The sequence below is a fragment of the Kryptolebias marmoratus genome, linkage group LG12, assembly GCF_001649575.2.
Source record: "Kryptolebias marmoratus isolate JLee-2015 linkage group LG12, ASM164957v2, whole genome shotgun sequence".
Classification (NCBI taxonomy): Eukaryota; Metazoa; Chordata; class Actinopteri; order Cyprinodontiformes; family Rivulidae; genus Kryptolebias; species Kryptolebias marmoratus.
In genome coordinates, this window is record NC_051441.1 from 23627488 (window position 1) to 23641303 (window position 13816).

The 13816-nt window shown below is 38.4% G+C and overlaps 1 protein-coding gene and 1 long non-coding RNA gene across 4 annotated transcripts in view; both read left to right on the plus strand.

The window, feature by feature from the left end:
- The window catches only part of LOC108245358 (potassium voltage-gated channel subfamily C member 1-like), a 162387-nt gene that overhangs the window by 75008 nt on the left and 73563 nt on the right, over window positions 1-13816 (plus strand). The gene's annotated exons all lie outside the window — the stretch shown is intronic.
- On the plus strand, window positions 634-6019 carry LOC119617521. The gene is made up of 3 exons (XR_005233845.1): window positions 634-1422; window positions 1588-1684; window positions 3517-6019. It is a non-coding gene; the product is annotated as an uncharacterized LOC119617521 (long non-coding RNA).

The following is a 13816-nucleotide window of genomic DNA, read 5'->3' on the forward strand; positions in this document are numbered from 1 at the left end:
GGGGGGGGGGGGGGGGGGGTATTCCATTTTTAAGTATTTGGTTAAATGATGCCAATAGCAGCAGATATAGTTCTTCTTTAAAGGCCTTATACCATTCTATAGGAAATCCATCGTTCCCATGGTTCTTATTGGGTTTCATTCCCTTAACTCCCTTTTGTAGTTCTTCTTCTGTAATATGTACACATAATATTGTACTTTGTGATTCCCCTATGTTTAAAAAAATCTAGTGAATTCAAAAATGTCTTTGTTTTATCATCTGCTGCAGGTTGAGTGTATCAGTTTTTGTAATATTCTTCAAATGCCTTTTAAACTCTTCTGGTTTGTATACAAGGGTTTCAGATAAAGGTTCTCTGATTTTCTAAATTGTATTAAGCTGTTTATTTCTTAATCATCTAGGTAAGGATTTGGTTGCTTTTGATCCACCTTCATTGTAAGTTTATTTTTGAAATCAAATTTTCTTTTCAACTTATTTTGGTAATATGCTATCAGTTTTATTTCTTGTTTATTTTATTTTCCAAATGTGTTAGCATCATTTGTTTTTTATGTAGTTGTTCTAAAGTTTCCAGTTCTTTTATTATTTCTTGATATTCTTGAAATTGTTTTTTTTTATTGTATAAAGCTTCTTTTTCTTTCGGCTGTTCCCTTTTCAGAGGTCACCACAGCAAGTCATCCTCCTCAATCTAACTTTGTCTTCTGCATCCTCTGTCCTCACTCCAACTATGTCTATGTCCTCTCTAACTGCATCCATGTATCTCCTTTTTGGTATCTTGCTCTTTCACGTTTTCCTGGCAGATGCATCTCTAACATCCTTCTACCAATATACCCACTGTCCCTCCTCTGCCCAGCAGTATTGGCAGCATGACGGGTTAGGAGTTAGCACTGTTGTCTCATAGCAAAAAGGTCATGGATTCAAGCCCCGCATTGGACCTTGGGTCTTTCTATGTGGAGTTTGCATGTTCTCCACATGTTTTTGTGGGTTTCCTCACTCAGTCTAAAAACATGCATGTTAGGGTGCCTTCAGGCCCATGCCTCCCTTGAAAAAGAGGTCTGTGATCTCAATGGGACTTGCGTGGTTAAATAAAGGTTAATAAATGTTATTGCATGAGGCAAAACATATTAATATACTTCTTATTACGGCCTTCATGGCATTCTACAATATAGTGTGATCTGTCTCTTTCTGGTCATTTTCGTTTATGTATATTTTTATTTTCATTTTTATTTTCCCCACTAGCTCTTGGTCATTTAACATTCCTAGATTTAACCTCCAAGTTGTATTCTTGATTATGGAGTAAGATAACTGTCAAAACGTGTGTAGAATTCTAACATTCGTATTTGTACAAGTAGAATTAATTAGGAGTAAATTTAAAGATGGATGACAACAGTGGACCGGGTGGAGCTACCAGCTAAAGTGAAGCATCACAGGTAAGATCAATAACATGTTTATCCACTATTTATTTACATATTAAGGAAAAAGAAAATACTATTTAAATAATATACAATTCTTGGAAAAAACCCATATGTGTCATGAATTCTAGTAATTTTAGAGTTCGTTTTTGGGTTTGGTTCTTTGTTTTTCTGTTTTCAAAGGTTATTACGGTTCTAAGCCCGTGGAAGCAAGCGGACGGCCAATGCAAGGCATGGCCATTCACCTGCTCCCGGCAGAACAGGGAACCCTATTGTTTTTGTACGTATTTTTCATAATTGCTCTGTATTATTAGGGTTCCAAGCCCGCGGAAGCGAGTGGACGGCCAATGCAAGGCATGTCCATTCGCCTACTCCCAGCGGAGCAGGGAACCCTATTGTTTTTGTACGGATTTTTCCGGATTGTGTATTATTATTATTATTCTCCAGTAAAACGCGTTAGCCAGAAAAAAGAGAAACAGCTGGGGAAAAGCCAATCAGACAGTCTGATAGAAAAACCCTACCGCTATTCAGACAAAAAAAATCATATCCTCCCATACCTAGGGGGCGCTATAGCAAAGGACAATACGTTTTCGCCAATAACTCCTAAACAATAATCCTACACTCAAAATATTGATGTCACCTGAATCTTTGGATGATTCTGCATCACTTTTACATTGGCCACGCCCACTTCTGCCTAACTAGATTTTTTGCTATAACACAATTAAGGCAGAACCTAGTTTCGAATACTTCTTTCACAATAAAAGCTGGATCTATGTAAAACTTGGTACATAACATCTATAGGCCAATTTGCTAAAGGGATGATGACAAAGTTTTAAAAATTTTGACATTTGCGCGAGTGACACAATACCAAACACTTCAGCGTTAGCTAGCACAACAGTTAACTATGAATATCTCCGCCATACTTTAAGATTATGGAAAATGCATTTAGATCCTAATAGTGGATTAGATGTTGCCACTTTGTATTAACTTGTATGCAGTTTTACCGATAGGGGGTGCTATAATTTCAAAAACTTTATATCTGAATAACCGCTTGACAGATTTACACCAATATTGGTACAGATGATCAAGACCACACCTTAAGACGATATCTTGAATAGTATAATAAAGTGGGCGTGGCTTATATGCTATCTCACTTTTGAGCTTTGAACTCGGCCAAATGGAACTTTAACTTTGTGGAAATCACAGATTAACTATAGAATTGCACTCTCTACGTATGAGGGAAAGTTGCAAAATTTGACCTCTAGGTGGTGCTTTTACAACAAGAAATGCCTTTTTGCAAAATCATCCAAAACTACTAGATGTACGCACAGTATCTCTATTCTGGTTTGTTCTGTGAACCATGTCTTTTCATGTGAGTTTTGAAAGTTTTTGTGAAATTATGCTAATTAGTAGAAAACTTGCAAAATATGCTTCACATAATTTTGTTAACTTCTCCCAAGTCCACCTCACCCCGCCTCTTTGTATTGCTTAGGATTTTTGTTATGTTTTGTTTTGCTGCCCCGTCAGTCTTTTGTTTTTGGTTTTTCATTTTAAAATAAATTTTGATTTTTTTTCTCACTTCATAATGAGTCTGCATTCTGGGTTTGCCATGCTCTGTCATGACAATATGTTGCAATATGTATATTTACGTAGCCTTCTTTGTCATAAACTAGATAGTAGGGGTTGCGGGAGCGTTTATGCGGTGGTGATGTGAGCTGGAACACCGGTGGGAGGAAGGCAGAGCCTCTGTTCCTCCCTTTAACAAGTTATAATTCATTTATTTAACCATCACTATTACTCTAAAGCTGGTTAAGTACAGGATATGTAGCCTGTATGGCAAATATCTTGCATATTTACTCCTACAACCTCATCTTCTCTGTCATCCTCTGGTCGATCAAAGAACCACCATTGCCAGGGACGTCAGTGTCCTTAGCAACTTTACCTGTTCTTTAGCTTAGTTGCTAAAATAACTATGTTTTTGCAAAAAAGTATTTTGAATCTCCGCCCAGCCTAACATTACATTATGTGGAATTGATAGAGTACTGTATGTTGTTTAACAACTAAGTTAGCAATGGTGTCTAATGCATCAACATTTTATTTTCTTGTTTACAGGGACCAGTGGCTACTCAATTACTGGAACGTCTGAACATTCCACTGTAGACTAAGACTCTCATCTACTTGACGCTCACCAAGTTTCAACCTGATCTGATATGGAATTTCAAAATTAAATCTCTTGAATTTAAAACTTTTTAATGTGTATGTTTTTCTAAGTTGCTATGCTTATTGCTGACAAACTATCTGTTTCCAGTGACTGCAGGGTGACAGAAGAACAGTTGTAGAGGACACCCAGCAAATGCCATCTGGATTTGATATGAAATTTTAAAATAATAGACCCATTTAGTGTTAGTAAACAAAGACGGCTGCACACACATTGTGGCAATGGAAACATGGCGGTTAGCAGAGAGTTGTCAAGCTACGCTAGCGCATTATCCGCTAAAGACTGTGAATCCTAAAAAACTGACATTAGCAAATGGCAATCAGCCGTGTACGGTCACTGAATGGGAGGACGACGATAGCAAGTGGCCAACTATTCAGTGGCCAGATATTTATACATAGTTGGTGGAAAAGCCTAGTGTTAACACCAGAGAAAACACTTGAATGAATATGACTACGTAATTTGCGGACATGTACAAGAAGTGAAATACCATACCACAATCGTCAGAATTTCAGAAGCTGTATAAAAACCAAAAGTGTTACTTATTTTGCAGTCAAAACCTGAATGAACTTGGTCAAGAAACATTTAAGAATGAATGTTTAGTGATGTTGAAGCAAGATGTTATTAATTTCTAAAATAAGATGAGAGAAAGTGTTCATTTCAAGCCCTGGTAATAACTTTTAATTATATTTCTTGGCTAAGACTGTTTTCCTGTCTTTTTTACATTTCAGTCTTGGATCAGGCTGCAGTCATGCAGCTGCAGTACTGTTTAAAATACATCTCTCTGTAAAAATGGGCAGAACAGAGAAAGCAGCAGTTATGTCTGGTGTGTGCCTGTGGAAAGAGAGTAAGAAAGAAGTCAAGCCAGCTCCACTGAGGGAAATCAGATTCAACAAAATAAAGAGGCTAAGCAGGGAGCTTCCAGCAGCATCAAAAACTGCTCAGAAGAACAGTGTCAGACCCAGAGGCATGTAGTAGTTAAGGGAGGTTAGATACGTTTCCTTTGACATATGTGTGTGTGTGTGTGTGTGTGTGTGTATACACACACACACACACACACAAACATACTAGTGTATTAAGCATTTCAGGGCTCAAAAATAGTAGCACAGTTCACAAATGCATTTTCTTTGTCATTTTTTATCAGTGCTGACAAGTCTTGATAATAGTGACACGGACACTGCATCTTCTGATGACGAAGATCGAAGATTAACATCCATCCTTACCAGAGCATCCATAACATCCATCCTTACCAGAGCCCTTGACCAGAGGAAACATTTCAGAGACTAATAACTAAACTACAGCCCTATCAGTGTGAAAGACTGGAAGCTGTAACCCGACAACAGTCACAGTCAAGAGAGTGGCACATCCATAGGGCTGGTCAGATCACAAGAACTAAATTTCATTCTGAAACCACGTCTGACAAGATCAGCAAAACATATCTGATAGATATAATGCAGTACAGCCAAAACACACTAAATGCCCAATCTGCAGTGTGGGGAAAAAACATGGAGGAAACGGCACAACAGGCTTACACAGATTGTATGGGCAAAAGTCATGAAGATTTCTGTGTAAATTCATGTGGCTTAGTAGTGCTTCCTTCTGAGCCACACCTTGGCTCATCACCAGATGGCAGAGTTAACTGTGCCTGCTGTGGCAAAGGTGCGGTGGAAATAAAGTGTTTGTACAAATACAGCCACAACCTTCAGGGATGTACAGAAGACAGTCAGTTTTGTTTGGACAAATCTTTCACTTTAAAAGAATCACACCCATACTACCATCAGACACAACTCCACGTTTGTCTGTAATGTCAATTATTGGGATTTTATGTTATGGTCAAAGAAGCAGCTTATTCTGCAGTGTATCATCAAAAGCCAGGAATTTCTGCAAAAAACCTTGCCAAAAGTTCAAAACTTTTTTTATCTCTAGTTTGTTGCCTGAACTGCTGACAAGAAGAAATGATCCTGCCTCAGAGTCTCAGAGAGCCTTTAAAGCTTGTGAAAGGCCAGATTATGGGAACATGATCAGCTGTGTTAAGTGCAACAGCTACTTCCACTATAGCTGTGCAAAAATCAAAAGGAAACAGCAACATGGTTCTGTGGTGAATGTCAGAGAATTTAGGCCTGGATGTAAAATCCATGAGTTCAAATATGAGGAAGTAGGATGTGTAATCTTTTGTAAAACTGTTATGTTGTGGACTTACCTGATTGTTAGATTATCTGTTATTTGCTTTTATTCACCTAGTGGTTGTCCAAAATTCTGATGCTGATTATTTTAAAGAAATCATTTTGTAAATATGTTAATATTTGTTAAATATTTTATAGGCTTCCAATAGGTATAATTACAGTTGCCTCTCTTTGAAATATTAAGTTATTTGTTTTAATTATGTGCCTTCTTGTTGTGCTGTATTTACATTGTGAGGAAAAAATAAATACACAAGTTACAATTTATTTACATTTTTCTTTATTGACTGCTGTTTGCACTTAAATTTTCATTTTATACTGTACATATCCAAGTCATGCTTATCCAATTGTAAATATAATAATGACAAGAACTTCTGAAATCCATTATATATTTAAACAGTAAGTACACTTTTACATAAACATAGAAGAAAACCTATATACAATACAAAGAAATAATATATATCCTATGTGTAGGATATGATATTGGATATATGATAGCATTTAATCACTGCTATCGTTTAGGCATTAACAAAGGCAGAGATGGTCCATTGCATAGCCACTTTTTTGGGACAACAATTTTACAGAGGTTTGTCAGGGCACCACATAAAACAACAACATCATCTAACATGTTAACTTGCGATAGTGGAATTACATTTTGTAAATACTTAAAGTTCTTCCACTGACCAATGAGTCGCTCAACATGAATCCTAACACGAGAAAGCTGCCGCAAAGTGTGTACTTCATGTGCAGAGAGTTGTTTCTTTCCCTTTGTGAAGTGAGGGATGCGAAGAGTTGCACCATGAGCTGCGAGCTCATCTTTGCTTAGAAATATCCTATCTGCTAATACCTCATCCTTGAGTTCCAAAAGGTCTAAGAATCCAGATTGTCAGGAGCGGTGGAGATAACGGAGGCGAACCCAGAACGCAGACTCGTGTTTGCACAAAAGAAAAACTAATTTATTAAATCATAATTAAAGCTAGCGAGGCAGCGAAACTAAAACATAAACTAAATCCAAAACGAGGGCAGGAGCCAAAATACAGACAGACGCAGGAACAAGCAGAACGGAGCGAACAATGAACCAGCGGAGTAGTGGAGAAAGTGACCGGGTTTGAAGCACTGAAGATAACGAGGTAAGTGGGAACAGGTGAGCGATACAAATTGTTGACAGGTGGAGATGGGTGTGGCAGAGAGACAAGTGAGTGACTGAGCAGGAGTGGATAGTGACAGGAAACAAAGACACGAACCACAAGAACTAAACTAAGACAAAGATAACTGAACAAAGACTCAAACAAAAGCATGAAGAAAATTAACTGAAACAGAAAATCCAAAACCCGACACAGATTCTTTAGTGATCTGTTTGTCTGATACTCACCCACCCCACCCAGGAAACAGAAAACAAATCGCCCCTGCTGGGGTGATGGCAAGTAAATATTTGACTGTATTGTTGTGTTTATAATTTGATCATGTCTGAGTCCTGGCTGTCAAATTACTGGGTTTGGCTATAAAAATTTCTGTACAATCAATGATACATCAACATCTTTTAAAGTAACATTTGAAGATTTTGGGCATGTTTTTAAGTATAGCTCCTTTGCTTGGCCACTGAATGAGCGGCTTAAGGATCATGGCCATGACAGGTATCCAATTTCTACAAAAATTTGATATGGTGGTTTTTGATACATCAAATCTATATGCCAAGTCAATGTTACTTTGGCCTAACCTTAATTTCATTAGGACAACCAATAAGTGGTTCTCTAGACTAGGTTTTTAGCTAATTTGCTCTACACTCCCAGTTATTTTTGTAAGCACTATTTGAAACATAACAGCTGAAAGTCCTGTGAGAAAAAAAACAGTTTAACAATGTTGCACTTAACAGTTGCATAAGAAAACTTAGCTTTTTCCAGTTCCTCCTTTAACTTTTGATTTTCAGCATGCAGTGTCAGGTTGAGATCGTCATGTTCACTCCTTGGAACTGGGATATCTTCTTGAGCTGAAATATATCAAAATGAACAGTTAGCACATGCACCAAAAGCAAGAAATATGTAAATCAAATATTCTCTGTTACACATAATAAGACTGTGCTGTGATTGTTCTGTTCTTTTGCAACTGATTAATCATGTGATAAATCTTCAGCTGTACAGGGGATTGTGGGTCAGAATAGCCAAAAAAAACATCCTGGCTTGAGTACCGCAAAATGTGACCAAAATGTAGGACATCTTAGTATTGTAAAAAAAAACTGTATCTAAAATTTGTATTGAGATATATACAGACCCTTTCCAAAAAATTAGAATATCATGAGAAGTTGTTTGATTTCCACAATTCCATTCAAAAAGTTAAACTTTTATAAGTTATTGATTCAGGGTCCACAGTTTAAACGATTTCAAGTATTTGTTTGTTATTTTTACATAATTTGGGCTTCTAGTTCAAACCCACAAAAACAGGATTTCAAAAAATTAAAATTCTGTGGAGCAATGTATACATCTTTAATTAAACATTTTGTTAATTCATATCCTTTTCCAGACTAACAATTCTGTTTAGAAGTTAGCAACTTCTCCTGAAATTTCACAACCAAGGGATCTCTAACAGTTAGTCAGTTATAAGACAAAATGAATTTGTACCTGGTGACTTGTGTACCCTGTCATCTCTCCTCCTTTTCCTGTGGTACTCAGCAGCCCAGTTTAAAGTTGACTTCTAGAACCCAATCCTCCGTAAAAGTTCTGAGGTTCATCACTCTTGTGTTGTAGTTGAATATCCGGGTTATTCTTGTGGCTCATTACATTAATTTAATAAACTGAAAATGACTTTCCTATTGTGCCCTCATTACACTGGTCCCTGTAAACAAGAAAATAAAATGTTGATGCATTAGACACCATTGTTGTTTTAGTCGTGATTTAATTTCAACACTTTTCTACTCGTAGGCCTACCCACAAACTTGAATTTGTGTCCACACAGAAGACAAGACTGTAGTTGTAGACATTAGTTGTATTAACAAGACTTTGCACTCACATCTTCTAGATTCATATAAAAACAATCCTAATCCACACAATTTTTCAGACTCACATATATGAAAGATGAGTTTTGTGTACAAGACTTACAAATATGAATGTTAGAAAATTCATGAATACAAATGTTAGAATCCTGAACATGTTTTGACAGTTATCTTACTCCATACTTGATCCTCCTGGTTAAGTATAGAGGACAGTGATCAGACAGGTCAGCCGGTCTTCTCTTGCAGTCTATTATTCTAAATCTATCTCCCGTTTTCATTAAAAAAAAATCTATCCTTGCATGAACTGAATGTGAGGCAGAATAGAATGAATGTGTAATCTATCTCTAGTGGGTGACATTCTCTCTAGACATCTATTACTCCCAATTTCTTTAAGGTTATATTTATGTAGCAGGTTATGTGTGTTTTACTACTTTTTGCTTTACTAGTGGAGTCAAAAGATTGGTTTCATACAGTATTAGAGTCCCCTCCAGAAATTAATATTCCTTCTGTTTTCTGGGTAATTATATCAAATACCAATTTATAAAGCATTTACTCCGTCTCTGGGTGAGCATATGTATTATGTAATGTAACCAAATGATCTTCCAACTTCCCTATAACCATCCATGTTCTTTATCTTTTACTTTTCTTGAACATTCAAATTTAGTTTTATTAGCGATTAAGATTGCAACTTCTCTTTTACTGCTCCCTTTAAATGAACCATAAAAGGTATTTCTAAATCCCATTTTTTTTTTCATTTTTGATGTTCTGGGTCTGAGATTGGGGTTTCTTATAAATTACTTCTACTTTCTCTTTTTTCATCTTTTTGAGGACTTTACCTCCTATTGTCAAATTATTTAACCCATTCACATTTAGAGATGTGATTTTTAACTCGTTAACCCTCTGAGGTCTAGGGTGAAACTGGACATTTCTTGACTATTTTTACTATGCCTTCATGTTTCACCCTAAAAATGGTTTAACCTGCAATGTATGGAGTAATTTTTTTCAGCACAACCTCCCAAGTCTAAATTTCAAGTTGTTTTTTTACTTTTGATCTACTGTATTACCACAACAGACCTAAAATCACACAAAAAACAAAATCTGAGTGAAAATTCTTAGCTTTTTTACTGTAAAAACCACAAACATACTTAATGAAATGTTTTTAAAACTTGAATGCAAAAATAATTACTAATATTCAACCTGGAGAGACTCACGACAAAGAGAAGCTGCAATTAAATGGTTTTATTTGGCATGGATGACATAAGATATTTGGCACTCGGACCTCGGCGGAAGACGCGAGTGCCGACAATAGCAATGCGCTTCGATGAGAAGCTCAGGTTGAGCATTAGAGCTGTCTTCCCCGGGCCGGACACTGGTGGTGGAGGTCGAAGAGGGGAAGGAAGCTTGAGGGAGCTGGGAAACTGGGGGTGGAGAAGGGGTGGAGGTGGGCTGAAGTTCGGCCGGTGAACGGATGGGCCATGATGGAAATCCTTTTAAACAAAGGCTTGCTCGCTGATTGGATAAGCTGGAGGTGCGGTCAGACGCTGGTGGGCTGAGATGGAGGCGCGGTCTGATGCTGATGGGCTGGAGTGGCGGTGCTCGACGCAGCGATTAGATGCAGGTGGGGCTGAAGCAGGTCTTCCAGCCTGAATTTATGCCTAGACTTCATTTCAACCTGGAGAGACTCACGATAAAGAGAAGCTGCAATTAAATGGTTTTATTTGACATGAATGACATAAGATATTTGGCGCTCGGACCTCGGCGAAAGACGCGAGTGCCGACAATAGCAATGCGCTTCGACGAGAAGCTCAGGTTGAGCATTAGAGGCATCTTCACCCCAAAAGAGGGTGCCGAGGCCGAGGCCGAGATCTGACAGAAGGGAGACTGATGAATGACTAGTAAGAATGAATGCGAGAGCGATACAGCTTAAGGCTGAAAATTCGAGGCATAATGAGCCGGTAGATGAAGGCCAGCACTAAGGGAAGTTGTCGGATGCTGGAAGATGTAGGCCAGCTACTGAAGGGAAGTCATCGGATGCTGGAAGATGTAGGCCAGCTACTGAAGGGAAGTCATCGGGTGCTGGTAGATGTAGGCCAGCTACTGAAGGAAAGTTATCGGGTGCTGGTAGATGGAGGCCAGCTATTAAGGAGGAGTTATCGGATGCTGGTAGATGGAGGCCAGCTACTGAAGTTCGGCCGGTGAACGGATGGGGCCATGATGGAGGTCCTTTTGAACGAAGGCTTGCCCGCTGATTGGATAAGCTGGAGGCGCGGTCTGATGCTGATAGGCTTGAGTGGAGGTGCTCGACGCAGCGATTAGATGCAGGTGGGGCTGCAGCAGTCTGAATTTACGCCTAGGCTTCATTTCATAAACACATGAACAAATTGAGCAAACTGCAAAGTTATATACACTTTTTTCATTAAAATGCTGTCAATTTCTTAGCCGTTTTTTAGAAAAAACTATTAGGAGTTAGAATCAATTGCCATAAAACCTTTGTGCCACTCATATGAACAGTTTCTGTCCAAAATGCAGAGGGACACATCAAATTCTTAGTTTTGGTCATTTTCTATGTCCTGCTCAGGATCCCTCAGGTAAATGTTCTAAAATATGTCCTGATGCATTCTCAAAATATGTTTCCAACATATGGATCTTACTCAGTCTCTGTCATTATTTTGGCTAGAAGAAGGATAGACAAAATTACTGTTTCCAGTAATCCTTTTCTAAAAAAAATAAAGGAGCACTTAGTTCATCAACAAAGTCATCACTGTCTGTCTCAAACTCTGTTTTATTATTATGATTATTATTTATTTTTTTATCTCCATCTCTGCCTCTGAGGTTCTGTCTGAGAGGTTCTGACTGCAGCGCCACCATCTCTGGGTCTGAACCTCCAAACTGAAGCTGGAACTCCACGTTCAAAATTTGCCTCACTATTTTGACTCATTTGGCAGGATTCGGGGTGAGATCGGACAGAGGATGGGGGAGTTTTCTGGCAGAAACACTCCAGCTTTACTGCTGCCTCGCCCTAACGCGCTTCAAATATGACGATGATGTTCAGAAAAAAATGTGTAGTGAATTATTTATCATAACTCTGGTTTTCCTATGCCTATCGATTCCATTTAAAAACTGGTGTAAAGATTGAAGTCTAGACTTTTAACACAAATTAAAACCAACAATGCCGGAACAGGGGGGGAAGGGGGCCATTGCCCCCCCGCACTCTACGGCCTTGCCTGTCAGCTGGTCCCACTAGACATTTACACAGGGTACACCCAACGCTGACAATTTGTGACTGACATCTCTCTCTCCCTGATTAGATACAGACAGATGCACAGACAAATCCTACAACATTCAAATCTGGGCCCAAATACGTTTACAAATCGCCAGATCTGCATAACAGTCAGCGGAGGATTTAAGCACATGCGCCAGCTTTGGGTTGGGCTGGGATCACGAGCCTGCCTGACATCCACAAAAAACATTTTGGTTGGGTCTGGACTAAATCAGCCTAAAAATTAAATGAAAATATTTATAAGTAAATAAATATATTTATTGCACCCGTGGGCCACCTCTGACCCAGACCCATGCTGGTTATGGGCTGTCAGAAAAAAAAGAGACCCCGGGTCCATGTCCGTTTACGGGTTCAGGCCAAAATGCTCACCTATATTTGGCCCAGAGCAGATAACTTTTCCTGTCAGGGTAAACAAATAATTGTGCGCATAGTTTGTCATTTTTGCTCGTCTAAAAGCAACTGGAGTTTGCAACTGCTCTGCGATGGCAGGTCACTTTGGAGAGGAGCCAGAGGAGGAGGAGAAGAGAATTACCTTCTCATCTCTGAAATAACAGAAGAACATAAATAACCAGGACCTGTGGCAGCAGGTCTGTTTTGTTTTCTGAATGCATGTCACTCAGAAACAGCCATGATGTCGGCTAATCTCAGACATCCAGGGCTGGGGTGATGTCAGTGAAGCAGTTCTTGGTAATCACCTGATAATTTATAGAAAATCTGATACTGAAATGAGCAAGCATTTTTGTCAATGTCCTCATTTTTACTCTCAAAATAAAGTTTGTTGTTAACTACATTACTTAAATCATTTGCTTTTCTCACCATCTCCCATGTAAAAAAACTGGGTTTACAGCACAAGTTTGCTTCTGCACTGTTGTTCCAAACTGGCTCTTGTGCCACTATCAGTGTAGATTATTTACTTGTGTTTACTTTTTTCATGGTCAGTTATAAAGCAGTTAGTTTTACTAATGATCATCATTCCTAATAAATGATTTGAATAAAGAAATCACAGGTGAAAACTTTTCATTAATTTATTAACTGTTGCTTAATGATGATTCGATACAGGTAAAAGCATGATGCAAAATTAAACTTTGTCTGTTAAATTAAAAAGTCTATTTTAGTTTTAAAAATCACTGTTCAGCTAGTTAAATTAAATTTTATCTTAGGGTGAATTAATTGAGGTTATGCAGTGGTCAAATGAACCCCTTGCTGTTCACAGATGATGTGATGATGAGAGGGTGACAAACAAAAGAGATGCTATTCATTTCACTTTTTTTTATTATTATTTATTTTTTTGATCCTTGTGGAAGGCGGACGTGTTTCTTTTCTCTCTGTCTCCTGAACTGCCCCCCGCCTTTCGAAGACACATATTTTCCAAAAATTTATGGAATATGGATCTGATCAGCTGGTTTCTCAACGCAATTGATACAATTTTCTAGACTGGGTGAAGGAGAGTCCAGTCTCGGGATATGTCTCGCTGGGTATACAGTGGATTCCTGGCAGGAGTGGAAGACTGTGTACCTACTGACATGGTATATTTATATATTTGGGTTTTTGATAACAGGATTTCTGCTCTTTGGACCAGGCAGTTACCTGGTATATCGTCAAATTCGTGGATGGGTTCACGGATCGATCAGCACTCAGACTGTAAACAGGAGCGAAATTGCAAACTACTCCAAACTGGCTGATATTCCATCATCAAAGACAATGGCCTCTGGACTAAATGCAATTTCTGGACTCAGAATATGGAAAAGGTT